The sequence below is a fragment of the Rhinopithecus bieti genome, unplaced genomic scaffold (genome assembly GCF_001698545.2).
Source record: "Rhinopithecus bieti isolate Rb0 unplaced genomic scaffold, ASM169854v2 scaffold_21201, whole genome shotgun sequence".
NCBI classification, from domain to species: domain Eukaryota; kingdom Metazoa; phylum Chordata; class Mammalia; order Primates; family Cercopithecidae; genus Rhinopithecus; species Rhinopithecus bieti.
The window spans coordinates 1135560-1148134 of record NW_016810610.1 but is presented as its reverse complement, the minus strand read 5'-3'; the positions used below and the strand labels follow the sequence as shown (position 1 = coordinate 1148134).

At 47.1% G+C, this 12575-nt stretch overlaps 1 protein-coding gene across 3 annotated transcripts in view; it reads left to right on the top strand.

Moving 5' to 3' along the window:
* The first annotated feature begins 1391 nt into the window (after positions 1-1391).
* VWA2 (von Willebrand factor A domain containing 2) overlaps positions 1392-12575 on the top strand; it is a 59268-nt gene continuing 48084 nt past the window's right edge. The window contains exons 1-2 of one of the 3 annotated variants that reach the window (XM_017892494.1): positions 1392-1719; positions 3615-3947. The gene's annotated coding sequence lies outside the window, so the exon portion shown is untranslated. Of the gene's footprint in view, positions 1720-3614; positions 3948-3996; positions 4251-12575 lie in introns of those variants that run through there. The other 2 variants (XM_017892496.1, XM_017892495.1) reach the window with 2 other exon arrangements.

The window sequence follows — 12575 nt, the reverse complement described above, 5'->3', positions numbered from 1 at the left end:
CTCCGATGCTTATTATAAGGCAGGTGCCTACTTTGCCTCCAGGGTACACCCAGATGCCTCTCTAAATGTGTTCCACGAATACTTAGTTAAAGCAGACATGTGAAAACTAAAATTCATGATACTGGGAATTTGGAGAGGAGGTGGAAATAACATGGAAGTACTGACAGGTTGAGGTAGAGCACTTACACAAAATTTCAAATGTTGGCTGAGTGATTATTACACAAGCCTGTGCCTTTGTTCCATGTTTACTTGATTCAGCCAGAAAGCACGTTTCCCAAAAGCAAATCCAATACAACTTTGTGCATAATTCTCACTGTCTTAAGTAGGAGCCGGGATGGATGCATTAACCCTTAGAACAATTGCTGCCTGTTTCACACCTAAGTGGCTTTGGCTTGGAGATGGCAGTATTTCTGTTCCTCACGTCCTGTGTCTGTCTCTGCCTGCAACTTTGTTCTCGGCTCCACAGTCAAAAGCCACAGACCAAATTAAGCTCTGGCTTAATTTGCCACTTGTTGAGCACCTCTGAGTCAGGCTCTTTGTTTCCTCGGGGATGGTTTCTTAGTCAAGAACAGCAAGGCTGTGGTGAGCTATGATTGTGCCACTGTCCCTCAGCCTGGGGGATACAGTGAGACCCTCAAAGATAACAGGGCTGGAGCAAGTCTTTCCCAAAGGGTTGGTTTCTGTTTAACCCTTAAGAAAGAAGGTTGGTTACTGTGGCTCATGCCTGTAACCCCAGCACTTTGGGAGGGCGAGGTGGGCAGATTGCTTGAGCCTAGGAGCTCAAGACCAGCCTGGGTAACACAAGGAAATCTCATCTCTACCAAAAAAAAAAAAAAAAAAAAAAAAAAAAAACCTGGTGTGGTGGCATGTACCTGTAGTTCGAACTAGGGAGGCTGAGGTGGGAAGATTAATTGAGCCCAGGAGGTCAAGGCAGCTCTTGGCTGCAGTGAGCCAAGATCGCACCACTGTACTCCAGGCTGGGCAATAGAGCAAGACCCTTTCTCAAAAAAAAAACCTAATGGCTGATAGTGAAGGAGCAGATATAACAAGCTGTGTCCCACCTCTCTTCCAGTCCTATCTGGGAACTCTGCTTTTAAGATTTGTCCGGATCATTTAAGGTCAGGAGTTCGAGACCAGCCTGGCCAACATGGTGAAACCCTATCTTTACTAAAAGTACACAAATTAGCTGGGCCTGGTCGTGGGCGCCTGTAATCCCAGCTACTCAGGAGACTGATTCATGAGAATTGCTTGAACCTGGGAGGCAGAGGTTGCAGTGAGCCGAGATCCAGCCACTGCACTCCAGCCTGGGCAATAGAGCAAGACTAAGTCTCAAAAATATTTCTCTGGGGTCCCCTTGGACAAGAGGGGGTCCTTTCAGTCAGTGGAGGACATGGGATTTTTATTTATTTCTGAGGGCATTTACTGTGTGCAAGTTACCAAGCATTGGGCTGCAAAGATGAGTAAGGTAAGCTCCTGGGAAGCAAGAAGCTTACATGCCCCTTAGGATGATGGTAATTCATAATAACTTTGTTTTTTGAATCCTTGTAAATCTTCACAAAGGAAGGGATGTCATGGATGACAAAAGTAGTTATCCAGCTTTCTGCATAAAAAGACTCCACCCCTGCTGGTCACCCACTCATCACTCACCACGGCCTGTACCCTCCTGTTGGCGTGCACATCCCGGACAGACCGATTATACATTGAAGTCTGAAGCAACAGGTATCTTCACTGTAGTTATACTTTCAGTTCTTCATAATCACAGAATGAAAATGTGAAATACCACCCCCACCCCCAAATTAAAGATATGCCAAATACTTCAGGAGCAACCAGTGTTGAAATGTGGCTTCTCCAAGGTAAACCTGATTAGGCCAAAGTATGCTGGTAACTTAAAACAGCATAAGGGGTGCGGGGAAAGGGTTGTCATAGGTAGAATTTCCACTTTCTTGAGGCCCTGAGATTTGTCTTTTGTTGGACATCTCCTTTGGAGCAGTACAGGCCACTAACCCCATGTGACTATTGAGCACTTAAAAATGCGACCACTCCAAATTGAGATGTGCTTGTGAGTATAGAATACAACAGGACTGGCCAGGCGTGGTGGCTCATGCCTATGATCCTAGCATTTTGGGAGGCTGAGGCGGGTGGATTCCATGAGGTCAGGAGTTTGAGACCAGCCTGGCCAACATGGCAAAACCCCGTCTCTACTAAATACAAAAATTAGCCGGACATGGTGGCGGGCACCTGTAATCCCAGCTACTAAGGGGGCTGAGGCAGGAGAACCACTTGAACCTGGGAGGAGGAGGTTTCAATAAGCCAAGATCGTGCCCGTGCACTCCAGCCCGGGCAACAGTGAGAATGTGTCTCAAAAACAAACAAATGGACTTTGAAGACAGTATAAACATCTTTATTGATTACATGTTGAGATAATATTCTGGATCTTTAGGTTAATACTGAAATCCAGCTTGCCTGTTTCTTTTCACTTTCTTTTCTTTTTAAATGTGGCCACTAGAACATTGAAAATTACACATGTGGCTTGTGCAGTATTTCTCTGGGGCATTGCTGATGTAGAGGCAGAGACTATCCCTCCCCAGCAGTTAGACCTCAAGACCAACTGCTGTCCCCTGTGGGGATGGCATGCTGGTGGTACATTATGTCTGCTGCTCTGGTGTGGTCCTGTTTTTATTTTTGGGCGCTCAGTAAATGTTACTGGGATAAATGAAATACAGGAATAAATGAGTCCTTCCCCCAGCCTCCTTCAATGAGGTTTGCAACATTAAAGTCACCATGGGCCACTTTCACTAGCTGTCAATGTCAGGAGGCTTGGAAATTAACTGAGAATTACAGACAGGAAAGGTGTAAAGCAAATTATTTTCCTATCAAATTGACATTTACAAGAATAACAGGAAGGAGCATGGAAAAGAGGAAGCAGGTCAACCTTCCTTGAGGACAATTTGATAATATGCATCAAAAGTCTTAAATTGTATAAAACCTGTATCCTAGAAATTTACCTTTTTGTAGTTTATTCCAAGGAAGTAATTGGACAAAAGCACAAATACATCTAATTGTATTAAAATGGAAAGTTTAATATTCAACAATAGCAGATAGGTTAAGTATGTTAAAACATTATATAGTGGCTCAAAACATAGACATTCAAAAAAAAGGAAGTGGAAAATCTGAGTAATGTACATTTTGTATCGAATGAACTAAAAATATACAAATTTTTGCATAGATAGAATGACATTAGAAGAATATACACCATAATGTTAACAGTGATTATCTCTGGGTGGTGGAAAATGAGTGATTTATCAGTTTGCCTACTGTTTTTTCTTCTTTTTTTTTAATGCAATGAACAGGCATGCACTGACAGTTTTTAAATGAAGTGTGGAAATTATAGATTGTGCAGTCATAGTCAACGTTCATTGAGAGCTTACTTTGTATAAAGCATCATGCTAGGCATTGTGCTTTGTTTTTTTTTTTTTAAATCAAATGCCCTCCAGACTTAAGGATGATGACCAAAAGGTCCGCTTATTACCGAACTACAATAATAGGAGGGACAGGTAATTAAAGGCAGTTGCCACGACAAATAGAAGAGATGCCAAAGTCACCATTTTTTCAAGGAGCTATAAAGCCCGTGGAGGAGTCAGCTGATGGCACAGTGTTCGCTGCTGCACCGCTCAGAGGCCGGGTGACCCGCGAAGAAGTAAGTACTTGTTTATTTGCAGACCTTGGCTGATTCAGCGTTAAAAAACGCTAGGGGCTCGATGCACCTCCCTGGCGGTAGTGGTCGGGTCGTGCCGCCCTCTCCCGGGAGAGACAAACAGGTGTCCCACGTGGCAGCCGCGCCCCGGGCGCCCCTCCTGTGGTCCGGTAGCGCCCCCTGGCCCCAGCCGCGCGTGCGCCTGTGAGCAGAGCTGCCCGGGCACCTAGCGCTGGTCGCCGCGCTCCTGCGGGTGAGTCCTAGCCTCGAGTTGGCTCTGGCGCCCGGGTGCCCACCAGCGCGGGCTGCCGATGACTGATTCGAGCTCCCCGGACTGGGGCCCCCTCAGCCCGGTCACCCCCTACTCAGAGCACCTGGGCTGCGCGGCCCCACAGAGGGTGCGGGCTTTGTTCGCATTGTCTGAGCGCACCTGAGTGCGGCCTTCCCGGGACGGCGGCGTCGGGGGAAGAGCGCACCTGGCGCGCGCCGGCCTCCTAGCCCCTCGTGGTCCGACCCGGGCGAGCTGGCGGGGTTTTGGGAGGGGTGCGGTCAGCAGGTAAGGGGGTAGCGGCTCTGGGTACAGGGGTGGAGAAGGGCATGTATTAAACCCAAGCTGCCTGCCTGGCACAGTCGCGGGGCCTCCTTCCCTGGCGGCCGCGGAAAGAGACTCGCGCTTTGAATAAAGTATTTGGTGACATGCTCGCCTCCACCCCACACCCCATTACAGGACATATACAGGTGTTAAGGCGGACTTGGGGCAGTTTTCCCAGGCAAAACGAGTGCCCCCAGCGAAGTGTCTGCAAGCAGAACCTGAGAGGGCTGCCCTGAGAGAGTCCTCGCGCTTGGGCAATGGGAAGTCCAGGGATTTATCATTCTGGTGACTTCCCCCACCTGGCTCAGCCCTGCTTCCTGCGTGTCTCCTTCCCTTCCAATAAGGCTAACAAAACTTTATGTAGCTAAGCCGACCTTTCCCACACATCCCTCCCACCTGCTGGGACGGTGAATGGGAGAGTCTCAGAACTGCACCTTGAAAACTTGGTGGGGGCACCAGACAGAAGAGTAGGGAGGAGGGCACCTTGCCGCTTGTGATTGTGGAATCAAGGGCTCCAGCTGAGAGGGGCCTTGCGATGGGGACACCATGCTATGCGTTTGATGTCTTGGAGATTGGAATAATTAGAATGTGTACATTTTTCAAATTATAAGCTGCTTTAAGTAAAATCCCAGAACCTCTAAGTGTTTTATAGATTGAGTCCCAAAAATTCAAGGTCTCTTTTGCTCTCAAGGTGACACTATATTAAGAAATGTTGATTTATTGAAGAGTCAGGAAAGAGAAGTGAAGAGGTCAGAAAGGTACCACTAGAGTTGGCAAAAGCCACAGGCATGAATTTGTAAATGCTGCTGGCTTTCAGCAGACTGAAGCCATCCTCTCTTGTGACTGATGGGGGTACAGAGCTCCTCAGGCCTTACTCTTCTTTTGTAGAAATCCAGCCCAGAGCCATCTCCTAGTAGTATAAGAATTTCTCAGACTAGGTCCCCAGGCAAATCCCAGGTTGGAGAAGAGGATTGCTTGCCTCATCATCTCTGTCTGGCTGAAAACCATCAGTGTATTTTCTTTAAATCTGGTTTTTGGTCTACCATCCAGAGATTACAGCCACTGTTTCCCCTCTCTTCAATAGGCACAAGCCCCTGGGATGAATCATAGTCAGAAGCCCATGTTTTTATGGATGAGAAAACCGAGACCCAATTTTAGAGTGCTAGGTTCAAAGCACAATTGAGCAGAAGGTACAGATATCCCATATACCTCCTGTCCCCACCCATGCACAGCCTCCCCCATTATCAGCATCCCCCACTGCAGTGGTACATTTGTTCCAACTGATGAACTGACATTGGCACGTCATTATGACCCAAAGTTCACAGTTTGTACTGGGGTTTGTCCTGTTGTACATTTTACATTTGGACAAATGTAAAATGACATAAATCCACCATTATAGTATCAAACAGCATAGTTTCACTACCCTAAAAATCCTCTGTGCATCCTGCCCTCTCTACACTCCATGGTAATCACTGATCTTTCTACTGTCTCAATAGTTTTACCTTTTCTAGAATGTCTTATGATTGGAATCATGTAGCATGTAGCCTTCTCAGATTGGTGTCTTTTCCTCAGTAATATACATTGACATTTCCCCTCCTGGCTTTTTAATGAGCATCATAAACAACAGAATCGTTATTTGGCAGTGATGGCATCAGAGATAAGCTCCTGGTGAGAATGCCTTTTGATAATAACTCCCCTGACGTGTGTGCATCTTACAAAGCATTGTCCTTGCATCCTCAGCACCTGGAAGGGTACTGGGCACAGGGCAGGTGCTTAATACTTTTTACTGGATAAATGAAATTTCATATAATTATAGCAAGGGGAGGGTCAGCAACACTACGAGGTTGTTTTAGAACAACCTCTTTTCTAGCCTCAAACTTTTGAATTAACATATCAGTAAATGAAAACCTAGTTTAATTGGGAGGGCTGCAACACAATTGCTCATTTTAAATTTTATCCAATAAGGCTATTTTAAAATAAAACAAGTCCCCACCTCCCATCATCGAGGAAGCTATTGGAAGTCTCTTGGTGACTGTGTGTGTGCATTCCCTGCAAAGTGTGTCTGTATAACCCCAAGGCAGCACACTGGGACAGCTGAATACATTTGAAGTCCTTCCTTTTTGTGCCATTTCATCTTCTAAACAGCTCTGGACTGCTTACTTTTCCTCTTCCATCCACAACATTACCTGCTGACTTCCCTTGAATGTGATTACTACCCTCAGTCCTCCCCTTCCTTTCCTGATCATGAGTCTCTTCTCTTGAACTAGATTTCCCCGCTCTCAAATTAGGAAACTTTGCCCTTTCCCTGGGAGCCTTCACATCGTGGTTTCATGGGATCCTGGCGACAACCTTTCCAGGAAAATGGGATGGATGGTGTTACCTCCATTTTACAGAGAAGGAAATTGAGAGACTGAAGTGAAGAAATTTACCCAGGAGGCTTGTGCTCGGGTGTCCTGACATCAGATGGTTGCTCTTTCCAGTGCATCTGCATACTGTATGCCTCCTAGTACCAGGTGCATCTGCGTGCCGATGCCTCTGTGTACCACGTGTCCCTGTGTACCACATGTCCCTGTGTACCACGTTCCTCTGCATACCAGGGTGCCTCTGCGTACCGGTGCCTATGTGTACCGTGTGCCTCTGCGTTCTGGTACCTCTGTGTACCGCATGTCTCTGTACCACGTGCCTCTGTGTACCGTTGCATCTGTGTACCGCGTGCCTGTGGTCATAGCTGAGAAGCCCTGGGCTGGACTCTAAGCTTGGGGTTTTCTCGCTCTGTGGCCTTGGCTCTCATCTTCTCCAAGATCATTTCCTCATCTGTAAAAATGGAAATGGTAATACCTGCCCTACAGGTTATGAGTGTTGTTAAATGAAATGAATATATTAAAGGTAATGATAAACTTTTAACATCATTCATTTAGAAGCGTTTTACTATTTAGCAGAGACTTTTCTACCCTTTCTCACTGAATCTTTACAACCAACACTGGGGGAGTTTATGAAACTGAGGTTCTCCCCATTTGGCAGATGAGGAACTAAGGCAGGGGTAGGTTATTGCTTGCAGTCACCCAGCTGCTAGGAGCAGAGCTAGGTTGGAATCCTGTCTCTCAACTTTGGGTCCTGTGTGTGTTCTCCCACACCTCAGGGCTAATCCCAGTGTCCCGCACAGTGAATTCGGATTGTGTACAATTTAAAGCATTTTCAGATATCCATCAAAACAAACATGAACTCTCTTCTGGCTAAAAATGTCTGCAGATGCAGAGTGTGGGAGGGCTTGTGATCTGTGCCTATCTTCCCGGCTTTTCTCCCTAACCCTCCGGGGAATTCGCATTTCCAGGGAAATGGCATGTAGTTCATTCCCTGGTGCTGACTTTTGGTTGTCAGGCCACTGGGTTCTGAAACTTGACTAATTCTTTTAGGGGGAGCATGACTTTCCCCAAGCAGCTTTTAAAATGCTCTCTGCCGTATTAAAGTAGAAATGTGTCCTCCACATCTGCTGACACTCTGGGCCTGAGCCAAATGTTTTGTCAAAGGTTACAAGATGATTGTTACAGCAAAGACTTCCCCACCGGAGATTTTTACCTCTGACTTTAGCCTTCCCGTTCAGGTGTATGCTGTTCTTGTAAAGGGCTCCGATTTCCATCCTGCTGATTTGGAGGAGGCTGCCGAGGGCTAATGTATTTGGGACTGGAATTGCATTTTGTAAGGAGGTAGAAATGGTTTCCTCTTTTTCCCTACACTCATTTCATTTCTGATGGTAGAGAAGGCAGACATTATCCTGCAAAACTGCCTTCAGCTATCCCCAATCCAGCTCTTCTTTTTTTAAAAAGTAGTTTTGTTTTGGTTTTTATTTCTTCCTGTGTCATGGGAAATGTAATTCCTGGGTAGTGCACAGTGGAAATTTTTGTGGGATCCTGCAACAGACTTCACATGCCTGCTGTCCCAAGTGCGGCTGGTGCTGCGTAGAGCCAGGATCCGAAGGCCACACTCTGATGAGGAGATCGGGGGCGTGGGGAGCATCTATATCCATGGATGAGAACTCCAGAAGCCAGAAATAACGCATGGGATTAGCATGAGTAATGGAACAGAGGGGACCAAGGTGATGAGCGAGGTGTAATGGAAAAGCTTGGCTAGGTGTACCTGAGAATGGGTGGTCTGTTCCAGCCCCTGGCTTGCAGATCACTCCCAACTACTTTGTAGGAAACCAGAGGGCCCTGGTAAATCTCATCTTGTGCCAGATGGAGTGTGGGAGCTGCTGGCAGGTATTAGCCGGCGGGAGGGGGGGTGGATGGCGGGTGGGGGGACAGGGGATGGAATTGCCAACGTGCAGGATTCAGGGTGACAGATTTTTAAAACTGTGCTTCTGAACTGCACTTAGTTCATAGCCTGTTTTCTGGAGCCTGGACTTCTGCCAGAGTGTCCCCTCTTACCAGCAGCCCCAGCACCTCTCCCTTGTTGAACATTCTGTGGCAGCTTTCCCCAGAACCGTGAAGGTGATGCTAGGAGGCCAGAATGGAATCTGATCCACTGATAAGCTGTGTAAGCTGGGGCAGAACACTTCACTTCTCTGTGTCTCAGCTTTCTCACCTGTGAAATGGGGATAATATACCCTCCCTGGCTGGCTGCGAGGATTAGGAGAGAAGACACGAAGGGCTGAGCCTGGTGGCAGGCACACAAGAAATGCTCATTACATGGTAGCAGCTGTTGATTTTTACTGTGGAATTCACCCTTTAAAAAAAAAAAGCTTTCCAGGTGTAGGGCTGTATTTTGGAGGTCAAATTGGTATCGTAGGAAAATTTTGATATGAGAGGGGAATGAGCTGCCTATTTGAGATGACTGGGTGGGAATAGAGTGCAAACAATACTTCACCAGCATTGCAATAGCATTCATTTCATTAATCTTGGTATAAAAAAGAATGCAGTGAACACAGTGAGTGCAACAATGCCCTGGAAGTGTCCCTCTAGCCCTCCTGCAGGAGGTATTCTGGTGTTTTGTTTATCTAGCAAGCAAGGAGCAGACATGTAGGTCTCTGGAGTTCCAGCAGAGACTAGATGCAGTCTGTAGTCTCAGGCATTTGCCACCTGGCAGTCAAGACAAACGTATCACCGGTAGTTTCAGCATGGGCTGTGTGACGATAGGGGTTGCATTGAGGGAGACAGGAGAGGGAGGTGCCGCAGAGGTTGCAGAGTCAACACCGTCTGATTGAACCAAACAACTAGGAGAAGGCATTTGACCTCCTGTGTGTATTTGCAGATTGCCAACATACATTCTATTTTAATGAGCAGAAACGGGCGACTTGAGAAAAACATGCAGCTGGGCAAGCAGAGGCACATAGTGGATCAAGATCAGGCTGCTTAAGTTGGTCTCATAGCATGCAGGGAAGGGGCCTGTGTTTACTGGGTGCCTTCCTACGTGGCAGGAACCTTCTGTACTTCCTTCCACTTTATCCTCACAGCAGCCTGGGGAAGTGGCTGCTAGAATCCTTGTTTTATAAATAATTAACAGGCCTGAGCCTTAGTCTCCTGCCAGTGCCCAGGGTCAGAAGCTGTAACTCAAGAAGATCATCCTGAACCTAAGGACTACAGACAGCATTGAGAAGCTCTTCACCGCATCCTCAATGCCTCGCCCCTGTGTGACTCACAGGTGGCAGGTGGGGGCTTGCTCTGCCTCTGTGGTGTGGAGTAAGAGAAGAAAAAAAACAAACATGTCCTTAGGGGAAAGGGAAATCATGAGTCTTTCTTGCTGGCATGCGCAGGGCTGGAAGCTAGCAGGAAGTGTGTGCTGCAGGCCAATATCCTTCCCGCCACCTTTCTCCCTTTGATCATGTCTGGAGAGGTCCTGACATCCTGGCTTTTGCCATGTTAGGTGTCTCATTTTCACTTAAATCAGGGGAAGACTTGAGCCTCTTAGTTATTTGAAGCAGGAAGACCCTGCACGAAGACTCTCGGCTGGTGGGGATATTTGTTTTATAATAGTTTGTTTTAGGATTGCCTTGAAATCCAAGGAGCTCTATAGACTGTTCCAAGTGGTGCATATTCTAGAATTAGGTAGAATCTGGTGGCATCATGGAAATAACCATACAGCCTAAGAATATTGTGTGGTCAGTACATGCTCCATCCCCCAGGAGGACCACTCTCTGTGGCACCCTGGACTCCCTCCCCCACCCCCCGCGAGATGATTGAAGGTCAGATGCATGATGAGAAGGTGGATCTCTGGAGCCTTGGTGTACTTTGCTATAAATTTTTAGTTGGGAAGCCTCCTTTTGAGGCAAACACATACCAAGAGACCTACAAAAGAATATCACGGGTTGGGCCAGGCGCGGTGGCTCATGCCTGTAATCCCAGCACTTTGGGAGGCCGAGCGGCCATGTCACCTGAGGTCAGGAGTTCAAGACCAGCCTGATCAACATAGTGAAACCCCGTCTCTACTAAAAATACAAAAATTAGCTGGACATGGTGGCGTATGCCTGTAATCCCAACTACTCAGAAGGCTGACAGGAGAATCACTTGAACCTGGGAGGCAGAGGTTGCAGTGAGCCGAGACCGTGCCATCGCACTCCAGCCTGGGTAATAAGAGCGAAAGAAACTCCATCTCAAAAAAAAAAAAAAAGTATTACGAGTTGAATTCACATTCCCTGACTGTAACAGAGGGACCCAGGGACCTCATTTCAAGACTGTTGAAGCACAATCCCAGCCAGAGGCCAATGCTCAGAGAAGTACTTGAACACCCCTGGATCACAGCAAATTCATCAAAACCATCAAATTCCCAAAACAAAGAATCAACTAGCAAACAGTCTTAGAAATCGTGCAGGGGGAGAAATCCTTGAGCCAGGGCTGCTATATAACCTGTCAGGAACATGCTACTGAAATTTATTTTACCATTGACTGCTGCCCTCAATCTAGAGCGCTATAAGAAATATTTGTTTTACTGAGCACCTGGCAGTGCCTCAACCTTCCTATTCAGAAAGCTCCACATCAATAAACATGACAATCTGAAGTGAAATTAGCCATGAGAATTGTGCTACTTACACTGGTTCGTAATCTGGGGGCAAAGTTCCACTGCAGCTGCCCCCTCAGCCTGTGCCAGGCATGGTGTCTTCCCAGGAGACAAATCCAGAGTCTGGCCGTGGGGTAAGTGACCACTTTGCCCTGACTCGATTGGTTAAGGAGCTCTGCAGTAATGTTCCAAGTACCTGAATGAGTGTGTAACATACTGGGTTGGCCAAGCCTAGTAAAGCTGTTGGAATGAGGATGTGATTCTTTTTAAGTGTGAAAATAAAGATTTTTGGCCGGGCACGGTGGCTCACGCCTGTAATCACAGCACTTTGTGAGGCTGAGGCAGGGGGATCACAAGGTCAGGAGATCGAGACCATCCTGGCTAACACAGTGAAACCCTGTCTCTACTAAAAATACAAAAAATTAGCTAGGCATGATGGTGGGCGCCTGTAATCCCAGCTACTCTGGAGGCTGAGGCAGGAGAATGGCGTGAACCCGAGAGGTGGAGCTTGCAGTGAGCCAAGATCGCGCCACTGCACTCCAGCCTGGGCGACAGAGCGAGATTCCATCTCAAAAAAAAAAAAAAAAAGTAAAGATTTTGTACAGATTTGTATTTTTTTCTCTGGTGACATTCCCTTAGGAATGCTCTGTGTCTGTCCAGCACCCTGGTAGGCCTGGTTGGGTTTCTAGTCCTCCTTAACCATCTCCCATATGAGAGTGTATGAAATAGGAACACATACTCGACCTCCATTTAGGAACTTGCAACCTCCACATGCCGGATTCAAGTGATTATCCTGCCGCAGCCTCCTGAGTAGCTGGGATTATAGGTGCCTGCCACCATGCTTGGCTGATTTTTTGTATTTTCAGTAGTCACCGTGTTGACCAGGTTGGTCGTGAACTCCTGAACTCAGGTGATCCACCTGCCTCGGCCTCCCAAAGTGCTGGGATTACAGGCGTGAGCCACCACGAAGGGTTGATTTTTATTTTATTTATTTATTTATTTGTTTATTTATTTATTTATTTATTTATTTATTTATTTATTTATTTATTTTGAGATGGAGCCTCGCTCTGTCACCCAGGCTGGAGTGCAGTGGCACGATCTCGGCTCACTATAAGCTCCACCTCCCCGGTTCACGCCATTCTCCTGCCTCAGCCTCCCCAGTAACTGGGACTACAGGCGCCCGCCACTGCGCCTGGCTAATTTTTTGTGTTTTTAGTAGAGATGGAGTTTCACCATGTTGGCCAGGCTGGTCTTGAACTCCTGACCTCAGGTGATCCACCTCACCCTCCCAAAGTGCTG